The following is a 12,728-nucleotide window of genomic DNA, read 5'->3' as shown; positions in this document are numbered from 1 at the left end:
GTAATAGATCCACTTAACATGTAGAACATGGGGACAGGGAGCGTGGAGGTGTTAATGGACTGGTTGACACAAGCATCATGTTCAGGATTCCTGGCTGGAGTGTTTTCTGAGAGTGTAAGGACACGGCTTCTTTGTACTGCCAGGACATCAAAGGGACAGCCCGAGCAATTTGAACAATGACTCCCATCTATATATAGAGGAAGTGATGAGCGAAGTGAGTTGGACGTGTGTGAGGTCACCGTCACAATACTGGGATCATCCATGCCAACATGCATGGGGTGATGAAAGAAGTGCAAAGGCTTCTTCCTCGCCGATGCGGGGTCAGCGACTGACTTCTGAAAATGGCTGCTAAGACAACTAAGTCACCTTTAACCATCGCCTCACCTTTCCAAACAAGTAAGAACAGGGCGGCTTTCACCTGCTTAATTCCCATTCATCTCAGCAGGCTCAGGTCCGGTAACATGCAAGACCTCTCCCAAGATAAGATCACAGGGAGCTTAAGCTCCTGTATCAGAGATTAGGCAAAGTTTGTTTTCTCTCATTTGAACCTGGGTGGGGATAGTCTCTGGGTCCCCCCCAAGGCCTGGGCATAATGCCATTAGTGGTGTTTTGTTGACAGCAGGCAACGGTAAATGAGGCCCCGCTTTAATCAGTGGCATGCCGGGCTGGTGTCAGAGTTCCCTCATGTCTCTCAGGTGAAAGATGAGCAGAGAGAGAGGTGTTGGCTCTACGTTAATTAAAACTGCTCCCCTCACGTGAGGACTCAGTGCCGCTACCACAAACCCGCCCTCTGAAACCGCGGCTATACTCTCAGCGTAAACACTAGCCATTAGCCAGGAGAGCGGAGTGAGAGGGAGGGGGAGGAGGGGGGACGGGAAGGGGCAGCATGCGGTGTAATTAATCAGACTAAGATCATGTTCTAACCACTTAAAAGCAAGAGGGGTGCATTTATCTGCAGGGAACATGGGTCTATTTCGATTTACATGGCAACTGAAAAGTGAAGGTGTGGCTATTTTGACAGAAGTCCTTCACAGGGGAGAGGGAAATAAATGGTCACAACAATCAACTTAAAAAACAATAAAAAAACAAAAAACAAAAAGAAACCTGTAAGGCCTTGTTTTTACTCCATCAAAAGTAGTAGAATTCTCCTGCTTTTTTCATAACAGTAAAAAGGCCCAGGAGACATTACAGGCACTATTAGGACAGTTTAAAGCACTCAGGGTCCAACTGCCTTTGGGCATGTCCAAGTGTCTGCTTTTGCTGTTTTACCAGCAGCAACCCTGTGCATAAAATCTGTATTATTGGTGTACAGACAAATAAACCCCTCAGATTGCTCTTTCTTTCCTCCTCTCGGTGCAGTCATATCTTGCTACACAAGACACATTCACCCTCTTTTGTACAGTAGGATTTGTTGGCTCTTTTTTCCTTTATGTCATTGAACACATTGACTTCACTATATCACATAGTGATATGACTTTGCTATATAGAACCAAAGATAGAAATTCAAAATAGCATTTATGAGAGCAGATTTGCCCACCATAAGCGACAGTGACAGCTGGAGTTTGGGCCTCTGGGCAGCCACTATGTAACCAATAAACTGCACAATGCTCAAGTAAAGAATGCTAGTAAAGCTCTCCTATGGAAAGATGACCCAGGCTCATGCTGAAGAAGCACAAAAACAAAACCTGCTGCAGGTATTTAATATGCTAAAAAAAAATTGCGTTTGAAGGCTGATAATGTCAGTCTTGGCAATACAAGGCCATCTCAGTTTACTGAAATGCAGTCAAAAAAACAGCTTCTCCATGTCCAAGACAATGAAAGACGAAACAGGTGTGTCCTATATAACCTTGCATATCTCAAGTATCATAGCACTACGCAAACAACATACATGACTTGCCCAAAATTGTGAAACTATCTCAGCATTCAAACGTACTAATGTATCCTCACAAACCGAAAGTCTCGACTCTTTGTATTGATGAAGAAAATAGGATACTACAACAAAAAACCTGGGGTATGCAATACGTTTTCAATAATGTGTTGATATAGATGCATCTCTCTATTTGTAATTATTCCATTCATGAGACCTGGAATTGAATTAGAAAAAGCTTGACCCAAAATGAAATTCAATTAATCCAAAGAGAAAGCACGGATAAATGCACACCTGTACACTCTGCAAACTGTTTAATTCAGATGTCCTTTCGACAGTACTAGAAATGAGTCCCCAGAAGGAAGGATTCTTCCTACGACTGAGCAACACCCACTGTCCCACCCAGGCTATTTACCCAGAAATCCCATCCTCCACAGCGGCTTCCTGTTCCCTTGAAGTGAGACATCCTTTCCTGGGGGATCAGCTGGATGAACCAGACATAGATATGCGGATGCTGCTTTAGCCTGGCCATGCCCAGTTACAATAACACATTCATGCTGTTCGTCCCAGCAGCCCGCCCTGAAACACCAGCTCCATCCCAGCCAGGAGCACCAGGCAGGAGGCACACTGCGCCCGCAATCTGGCCGGGGCAGATGAGACAAAAGAGTGCTTGATAGAGAGTGGGCAGATAGGATGGAGGAGGTTAGTCAGGGAGTCCCCAAGCTACCCTCCCATACACTATGAAACCTTGTGGCCTCTGATGCAAATGAGGCAGAGGGGGCAAAAAGAGAAAAAACAACATGAAGGGGGAAAATGAACACAAAGGAAGGATAGGAGGGGAGAAGGCCTCCTGAAGCAGTGTAGCACTGAGGGCCTTTTCAAATCACGGCAGCAGTGGGTGTCAATCAAGCGGCCCGAGTTAACAATGTTGGGCCAGCACAGGCAGGGCTAATGTCCTCTTCTCTCTGCCCAACCCCCCTTCTACCAACACCCCCCCCCCCCCCCGGACTCCCCACCTTTCACAAGCCCCCTTGTGACCACATGAATCTGACTAGTGACAGCTCGGCATCCTGTAATTTGCCAATTTGCACGCATGTCAAAAAGCCAGACCATAGTGAATTATGGCCACAAAGTAGTAATAGTCGGGAAGAAGTGCAAGAGATCTGCAACACAGGGGAGGATAATGGAGATGACGGGGGGAAACAGCAGGATGAAATAGATTTGAGTGAAGGCTGCTTTCACAGTGTGTGTGCCTCCATCACGGTGCACAGTCGACTCTCATGACTGCTACACAACACAGCCTGGTGGGCCTCATTCACTCGGCTTGTGTGTTTCACTGTGCGACTGCATGCGGATGATTGTGAAGTATGCATTTGTTTATGAGTTTGGACGAGTGGGCCTAAGTATGTCTTCCCTGACAAGATGTTGAGTGCCGTTGGTCCGGAAAGAGCCAATGAGAAGAATCAAACAAGTCTATCTGCTACTGCCCCGCTGACAAGTAGGGGATGAGGGTGATTATCTACAGCTGAGCCATTAATCTTTAGCATTATCAACCCTTTGCTGGTTCAATCAGTGTTTGAATCCAACGATCCAGGAATATGTCACTGGTGTTTCACTTTAGTTTATAGTGTAAGACTAAAACAGCTATCTCAAGCACCTACTTTGCTGCTTTCACACCAAAAAGACATATGAGGGAAGAGAGCTGGAGAACAACTTGACCTCATATTTTTCCCTGTGGAAAAGGAACTATGCCTTTAATGTTCATATGTGCATGTTGAAATGCACTCCCCCTCCTCCGGGCACACACACACACTCCAACACAAGAAAGAGGCATGAAGCCTGTATAAATCTCTATCAGGAAGCCAGCCAACCTTTCTGCCCCTTGCTGGTGAAAACCATATAATAGACTAAGGAACCAGAAACACATTTTCTGGATAGTTGGCAGCAAATGTCCCATAATGGTTTGGGCTGGGTAACTTTCTAAATGTTATTTTTATTGTGGGGTGTAGAAGGCAGAGGGCGGGGGGGACGGGGGCACAAATCAAGGCCAACAAATACACAAAACCAGCGAAAAGGCTGCGAGGATGTTGTTCTACGTCATGTATGTAAAAGAAAACAGAGAGAGCAGATGTGGTTCTGTGAGACTCATGCCCACACAAACATGGGCTGACAATTGAGATAAACACTCTGCAAAGTTGTTTTGCATTTATACACAAAAATAACTGCAAGTCAGCATATGAGAACTCTTTGCAATGTCACAGTCACATGAGGGGATGTCAAAGAACGCCAACCCACCCACAAAAAAAAAGCATATGGCATCATTGTAATGTGTCATTGCAGAAGCAGAATCTGCCCTTTACACTTGTATAACAATGTTTTACATGTCCAAAACAATCCTGAGCACTGATTAACATCTGACAAAGGGAGCACTCACTTGTGCAGGAGATCTTCAAACCATGCGTGAAAGTGAAAATGAGAAGCAATTCTGTTAAACACTACACATTATGATGGCTATTTACCACACCATTGTAACTCCAAAGAGTGGACCTTTAAATGTCTCACAAACTAATCTCGCCCCTGGTACAGTTCACTGAATTCTGCCTGAACAATCTGTCTTGAGTTACTTGCCTTCCCAAGTGTGAGGTGTTAGCGGGCTGAAAAAGGAGGACAGAACTGACCTTGCTCGCGGCTTTCCAAACTTGTGTCATTTACTCATAGGTCAAGATATCACACGGCCGCTAAACGTGACTACACAGAGAGGGAGAGTCTAAGGGAAAGCATTTATGATGTGTGGAGTCTCACATCTAAGCAGTCTAATGTCTTTGTGGACTCAAGCTTAATATTGAATACTTTAATAGTGGGGACTGCTCACAGGCCTGAGTTTCAGGGGAGAAAATAGTATCCAGTCACAAGTTTTCCTGCACGAACATTTTCAAGTCACCATAACTGAATGAAGCCACATTTTTTTTAATCTATTGATCACTATCTGCCCTTTCAACATTTCAATTCAATTTGTTAACGGCTTGTCCCACACAGAGTACTTCCAGTTATAGCTAACTACAAAACAATCCTTTTTACAAAGCAGCTCAGGTTTCCTCTTGAATTTCTGACATTTTAAGTCTCCTATTTCTGCCTTGTCAACGCTGACAAGATTTAGCACGTGTGCTTGTCATAGACATAGTTTTTTGACTTTTTAGTTTCAAAACCTACCAGAAAGAAGCGATGTGGGCCCTGCTTAAATGACAATGTTTTCAACTGAAAAAGGAAAACTTTTATTGTGTTTTGGGTGTTTGTTTACACAACGACGGTACTCGGAGCTGCTAAAAACTTTTTGTCAATGGCTGCAAAGTGGAACTTAAAAAAAATACACACACAAAAAAAGTCTGTCTCTGCTTAAATAAAGCAAAAATATACTTTTCTTAAATGTTCTTATTGCGAATATGCACCACGGCCATAGTAAATACTATTTTGCACATGTGAGTAGATGGACAATAAGAACAATGTTTTCCTCCAGAGTGTCATGACTCCCTCCATAGTCTCCTGGGACTTGGTAGTTTTATAATTGAAGGTCAACTGTAATAGCAATCCAACTCCGTGGTCGTCCATACCAATGCCCACGTGCTCCCATTGTTAATACAGTGTATTATTCTCTTTGCACATGTGTGGTTTCATGACAAAAAACAACCCACACTGCCAACTCATGGCCTGGTATGCTAACTACATCGTTTTCAGTGTTTCTGCCATTTCCGTATAAATGGACATTGTTTTTAAAATGTTTCCTCTGACAAGATGTATAACTCATTTCATACATGAGCTATAAGTGTCATGAACCCATGGTAGAACTGAATAAGAAAATATTAACATATGATGCTTGTTTGATTTGCGCAGAGTTCCCCACTTATTCAGCATTTTTTGACTGTTCACCAGTAAATCCAGGTGGCCTGAATATAATATTTACACGTGAGGGCTAAACTAATCAAAAACATCTATTAATGGCTTTGAGCTAAATGTAGGTCTTAATTTGACAGTACAGCTCCATTTCCTTTTTTTAATGAGCTGGTATAATGAATAAAGAATAAACTTTATCTTTGAACTTTTGAATCCATAAACAACACTCTGGTGAAGGAGAAGTAAGCCAATACTAAATAAGAGCAAAAAGAAAGTAAAGAATAAACTACTTGTGATCACATTTTTGTGACACATTCCAGTCAAAATTGAGGCAAAGTGTGCATTTGGTACAACTGGTAAAAAAAAAAAAAAAAAACCCAAAAAACCAAAGTAGAAGACCACAACAACACAGATTTTGACACGCATAACACAGCATTACAAACTGTGGCTGTGCTGCTCATATATTTTTGCTCTTACTGCTTGTCCTAACAGTAAATATCTCCCTTCACCCACAAACACAAGCCACAGCTTGGTTTTTTTTTTCAGAGTAATTGATGTGAAGGTTCTGCTGAAACCAACCCTGCATGCAATTTTAAGAGGTGAGCAGGAAATCGGGCCATCAGAGGCGGAACACTGCATTCCTATCACGCAGCTCGGGTCAGAACCTCTGGTAGAGTCAGGATTTGTAGCTTAAAGGCTGTCAGAAATGATCACTTTGCTCTGCAAAGGGCGCCCCCACTCTGACACAGCCGTTGCTTTTGTTAAGGTAAAGGATGTACCCCGACACTTTTGGTGAGCGACTCTCTCTTTCGGTCAGCCCCTTCTGATCTGGGCTGAACACAGTTTAGGTTGTAGAAGTGGTGCAACGCTGTCGTACAGGGGGACAGAAAGCCAGAGTTACTGGATATTACCTCGGGAGCCAGGGCGGAGAATCAGTTTCCATTTCACCATGACCTTTCTCCGGTCCCAGTGGTGGCCAGCTCCACCACTATACCTCCTTCCTCTCACATCCCCACTGAGCTGTCTCCGCTCTACTGCTGCCTCTCTCTCTTTTTTTTTTCATTTGTCAACCTATCCATCTCACACTTTTACCCAGATAGGACAGAACCTTCTACCCCCCACTAACAAAGAGATCAGATTCCCATAGCTCATCTGTCTTCTCATCAGCTGTTTACACAGATTCAAATGTTAGCATTGCGCACGGTGCAAAAGCGTAACTAATACGCAACCGATGAACACTAAGAAAATTACATCCAAACAAGTCCATATCAAATGAAGGACCACCAACTTACTTCTAAAAAAAGATGTAATTGCAGTGAATGTAACCCCCCCCCCCCCCCTCCCCCCGAAAGGATGGGAGTCATCTCTTTCCAACACCAAAGCTATTCTTAGTGTCTGTTAGTATTGTTTTCAGCCACCGAAGCCTTCGTTCAAAGTGAAACATTTGTGATGACTTTCTCCCACACCGACAATGCCGGGAAGCCGTTTGTCATCCGGAAGAGCGCACAACCTGGACACACTCTGGACACGCCCTCAGCCCCGAGTGGAACCTTTCAAATACACTTTTTTTTTTTTCCATTCATCTTTCAGTCGTCTGTCATAATAACATACAATAGAGCCAAAAATAATTTCATCAACTTACATTTTGTGAAAGTTTAGTAAACTTTGTTCCAACAAGCTTTTCTTTTAAGATAAAAAAAAAAAAAAACATAGAAAAGTTACAGTTATTGTATTTCCTACTTGCTTTCCTTTGAACACAAAAATGCTTGGAAAAAACCTAAAACAAAGTGCATCTATTATTTTTTTACAAAAATGAGTATGTCACCACAATGCGGGATTTCAATAACTTGACTTATTAATCACATCTTTTGTGGGAACAATGTCACAATTTTTTTTAAATAACCTAACTGAAGATCTGATGTTGACAGAGCCAAACTGGGATTTCAACTTGAGAGGTAATATTAAATATCTACAATTAAAAACAATACAATTATTACATGAATTATCAACGTGAGACTGCAATTTGGATCATTCGCAGCAAAAACCTAATAAAGTAAATGACAAGTTCAGAACCTCAATGAAATGTTATTTTAAAGACATTGTGATTTGTATCATTCTGCTTGCATTATTCAAATTTAGTATATTACGCAATTACCTGATGCATGTTCATGTAATGAACCCACACATGCAAGCTAACTGAATAATGTTTATCTTTAATACAACCACACTGAGCCGCCCTCATTGCTTCATTTCTTTCTGCTTATGAATGCAAATACGGCCAGTATACATAACAACTGTGTATAATTGGAAATTCCACCAGATTTACTAAGGTTCACTCAATTCGCAAAGGGTCACTTTTGCATGAAGCAGTCTGGGTTTACACGCCTATATTACAGAAATGATGTGGTGGAAAAATAAAATTATGTCCCATTGAAATCTTTACAACGGCAGACAAGACGGTGAGTTCATCGTGTGTGTAAGAAGTATGAACTGAAGCAGTTCAAAAATATAACCTCTTAAAAAGACAGGAGGTAAAAAAAATAAATAAATAAAAAAAAACAAACGAAGAGGAAATGAAGAGCTGTGGCTGTATATGTGGTCATTAAACTTGAACTCGTGTTCGGAGAGCTGCCGCAGTAATTGGGCTCCTTGAAGAGATTTACATTGCACTTGCTTGTAATCTCTGATAAACATTTTTCTTTTGAGAATATTTCTATGTAGTGACATATTTTTTTTACACTTCTTCAGATCTTTAACAAGTCCATGTGCAGAAGTTTAACAAGTCCATGTGTAGTAGTTTAACAAACTTTCCCATGAGCAGTAAAATCTTTAAGGTTACAATAGTTTTACAAAGATGTAAGATTAACCTACAAACTGATGCACTTTGATTTCATTTCTGCACTGTATGACATATTTTCATATGTTAAAAAGAAAAGAAAAGTCTGTCACATCCTGCTTTCATTCTTTGCGGGGTTTCACTGTAAGGAAATAGCAGGGGAGACTGTTACAATAATCATAGTCACTCTCAGTCAATCTTTTTGTGGACATGGACTTGTTATGCACCAGAGAAGATATTAAAAAGGAGAAAGACAGAGTGTGAGACACTGACAGACAGACAGAGAGAGAGAGAGAGAGAGAGAGAGAGAGAGAGAGAGAGCACATGCAGACAAACAGCTGAAGTGTCACCTGTGACATCATCCTGCAGACATGTCTGTCAGGCGCTAAAACAAACCTTCCTTCCAGAAAATAGAGAGGCTCGCTAATCGCCCGAACGCTTGCGCTCCTCATACGTTGATAAATGAAGCCATTGTGCAGTGATTATCACAGTTATTCATAGCCTCTTTGCTATGGGGACGGTACATTTGTTGCATTACATAGGAGCAGACACTGCTGGGTCCTGTGCATGTTTCCCTGTCACCGTGCATTACAGGCTAGCCAATGACATTTATAAATACTTGGTAATCTGCTGTGCTATAAGTGCCGTGTTATTAAATTGCCATTATTTTGGCGTCGACGGTACCCAGCCGGTGATTAATTGGACACTGTTAAGTTGAGCGGGATCACGCCTGTTTATAAATGCTACTTTTGCATTACAAATTAATCACACACAAATTAGACTAAATTACTATTTTGGTGGCGCTAAGCTTTAGCATTAGCAGGGTTCTCTGTCGGAGGAAGACAAGAAGTATGGTAACATTATTTCTTCATTATTTCTGGTGACACTGTAATAAAAAATGATTTAAAGACTTGGCTGGTGTTCGACTGGACATCATTATGCTTTGGTTGTATGTGTGTGTGTGTGTGTGTGTGTGTGTGTGTGTGTGTGTGTGCGTGTGTGTGTGTGTGTGTGTGTGTGTGTGTGTGTGTGTGTGTGTGTGTGTGTGTGTGTGTACAGGCTACAGACATGAGAGAAACAACAGATCACGCTCTGGTAAGCATCACGCTGAGACTTTTTCTTGGTCTTGGAGTGGGAAGAATGGACTATGACTCATGTTCCTCTTCTACCACATAACCTCAAACATAAATTGCAGCCTGGCGGACACTGGATAAGAAGAACATATTCACTTTTACATCCTCACATCACGAAACGAATGTGTTTTAATCGATCAAAATTATTCCGATGACACAAATTATTGTTTTTGTGTCTTCCAAGTGAAGTAGAGGCAGAAAACTGCTGTGATTGACCTCTAAACATTACATGAAAATGTAAGTCTTAATCACAGAGTAGACATGGTTTAGAGGACAGTGAAGCAGATTTTATGTTTCAGATGTGGGCAATTTACTCAAGGGCTTCTGGTGAGCAGTCAAAGCTATTGGCAGGGACGTGGCCCAAAATGCTGTGCAGTTTCTCTCTGCACTCCTTAAAGCACATGGCAGTGAAACAGAGGGCTTGATACTGAGTTTGATGCTCAAAAGCAGTGTGGTTTTTGGTACAAACACTCAGCGAGAGGACACACAGCGACACCGGATCTAGTGGGAGCATATAGGAAGTTATTTAATATTATGAAGGCATTACTCTCACCACCATGCTGTCATGTGTCTTATTAGCCCGTCTTTTTTTAGTGCAGTCTTCGTGGATGACTTGGCCTGTGTCTACAGAGTCCTGTTCATCGTTAGAGTGGTATCTCCACTGGCACAGCCTGGCATGCTGCAATGAGCTCAAGGCCTTTTCACAACTCTTTAATGAGAGCACAGGACTTTGTGTTTACATTCCCTTCTCTCTTTCCCTCCCTTGTAACCTCCTCTGTACCCACTCCCAACTCTGGCACTTTGGCAATTCCCACTTCTGCCCCCGTGATGCCTGCCCGTCTCTGGCAGTTTGCAATTAGCATCCTTCATGAAGATGTGCTTTGTTGATTCTGCAAGCCAAAACCGGAGCAGAGCGCAAGCCGCACCATGTCACTGTTAGACGCCGGGGGGTGGCGGCAAGAGAGATTTCACTGGGTTTTGCTTTGTTGGTTCACATGTGGTGGCCTCTGGGCACCCTTCTCTCTTCCGTATATTCAAACAAACTCAGTTTTTTTTTTTCAGCTTCAGTGAGAGCTGACTTGGATCTGAGGAGAAAAGCCTGCCTGCCACCGAAACCCAAGGGAACGAGCGACCGGTAGCCTTAAACACCTTTCCTTCACTTCATTCCCTCCCTCCTGCCATTACTTCATTCCATCTACCATCTATCCCCCAAGCTTTGACAGAAGGTATGTATTTTAGGAGAGACCCCTGGTGATGTGATGGACATGAGAGCCCTGTTTGAAATGGAAACCTACACATTCTGCCCTGCCAGGGAGATCCAGGAATATCCCAACAGAGATGGTGAAAGGAAATGGAACAAGTGAAAAAAAACAGCCATCTTTATTGAGGTTTTCCTTTCAAAAACACGGGTAAATATAGGAACGACACTTCCTATTCAGGATGTGACGCTCTGTAACGCTTTAGCCTCAATAGAGTACCCGGTGACCACCGTAGACGTAGATCATTTCTTTCTCTCGTATCAACACTCACTCTTGTATACACTGACAACACATGCTGGTTCAGATAACCAAGCAAAAAAAAAAAGAAGAAAAATACACGATAACGAAAATGAATGTAATTCATAAAAAGAGATAAACTGGCCCACACACAAGCCTATCCTCCTGTGTGTGCAGTGCTGCCTTGCATTCACCATTTATCGCCTCTTTCCCCCTCAACCTCCATTTATTTCACTCAGGAGAAGAATAGTATGTTTACACGTGTGTGCACGCGCACCAGCATGCTGGAGGATGTGCATGTTGGCCCACCTTTTTTTTATTTCTTTTATTTCTGCAAGCTTGTCTGAATGTGGAAAGAAAAAGGATGCAACACACTCCATCCTCCTTATAACTCACCTGGACTGATAAAGAGAGTAAAGGAAACATTTCCTGCGCCTGCTACTCATTCAAATGGGCTGGCATTTGTAAACAAGAGCTGCAGTTATCCATGTAGCGGTCAGATAAGAGGAGAAGGAGACCTCCGGAGTGATGGATCACGAAGGGGCTCCCAGTCCTCTCCTCTTCCCAGCACCGCCCTGCCACCTTAGGATAATAAACAGCCACGGAGCAGGGGGCCAGATAAGAGCCATCACTCACATTGGCCGGGCTGATAAGACACAGACGCTCTCTGTCACCCTCCATGACATTTGTTTTTCATTCCACTTCAGACCGAGGGAGAAGTCAACCTGTTTCATCTCATCAATGGGCTCCACTCAGGATCTCCCGCTGAGTGTGCCACCCTTTGACACTGATGGTAGTCAGGTGAGTGACTGTGTCACGGTACAAGAAAGAATAATGGACTGTGGCTTGAGTGTTTTTTTTCTCCCCATGAATGAAGTACCAGGCAAACAAAACCACACTACAGCATCGGTTTGAAACCAGCAAATTAATTTGACAGAGTTGGCTATGATTTCAACTATTCCTTTCTGGTATGTACACACTGTAGTTACTGATGTAGGGGATCTACAAATTTTCCACTGAGGGTGTGTCCACAACATGCTCACTTTTGATGAATGGTGTTTTTTTTTTTCTATTTTGGGGAAAGATGCAGTCCCGTTAAACAAAAGGCCTCAGCCCACCGCAGCATCTCCAGAGAAAACATGCTGATTCTGTAGAGTCTTGTGAACAGTTTGTTGAATTGGAATACCTTTACCTGAGCTATTTTTACACCTCATATGTCAAATTAATGGACAGACTGGTTTGAGGCTTTGGAGTGAGAAACAACCAGGAAAACAGAGGTGGGATTCTATGTTTCCCCGACTGGCCATAAAAGCAAAGTTAGACATGAATCAATGTGAAAACTCCTTGAACAAAAGCTTGAGTTACAAGTTGTAAATTATGCTTTGGAGACTAATATTTCTGATGGGGTACATAAAACTATTATTTAAGTCATTTTGTATTTTGGCACCTTTAATTCCCTGAAAATGCAGAGGCCTATCAGATGGAATACGCAGACATTGTAAATCTGC

Source organism: Blennius ocellaris (assembly GCF_963422515.1).
Source record: "Blennius ocellaris genome assembly, chromosome: 1".
NCBI classification, from domain to species: domain Eukaryota; kingdom Metazoa; phylum Chordata; class Actinopteri; order Blenniiformes; family Blenniidae; genus Blennius; species Blennius ocellaris.
This window is presented reverse-complemented; position numbering follows the sequence as displayed.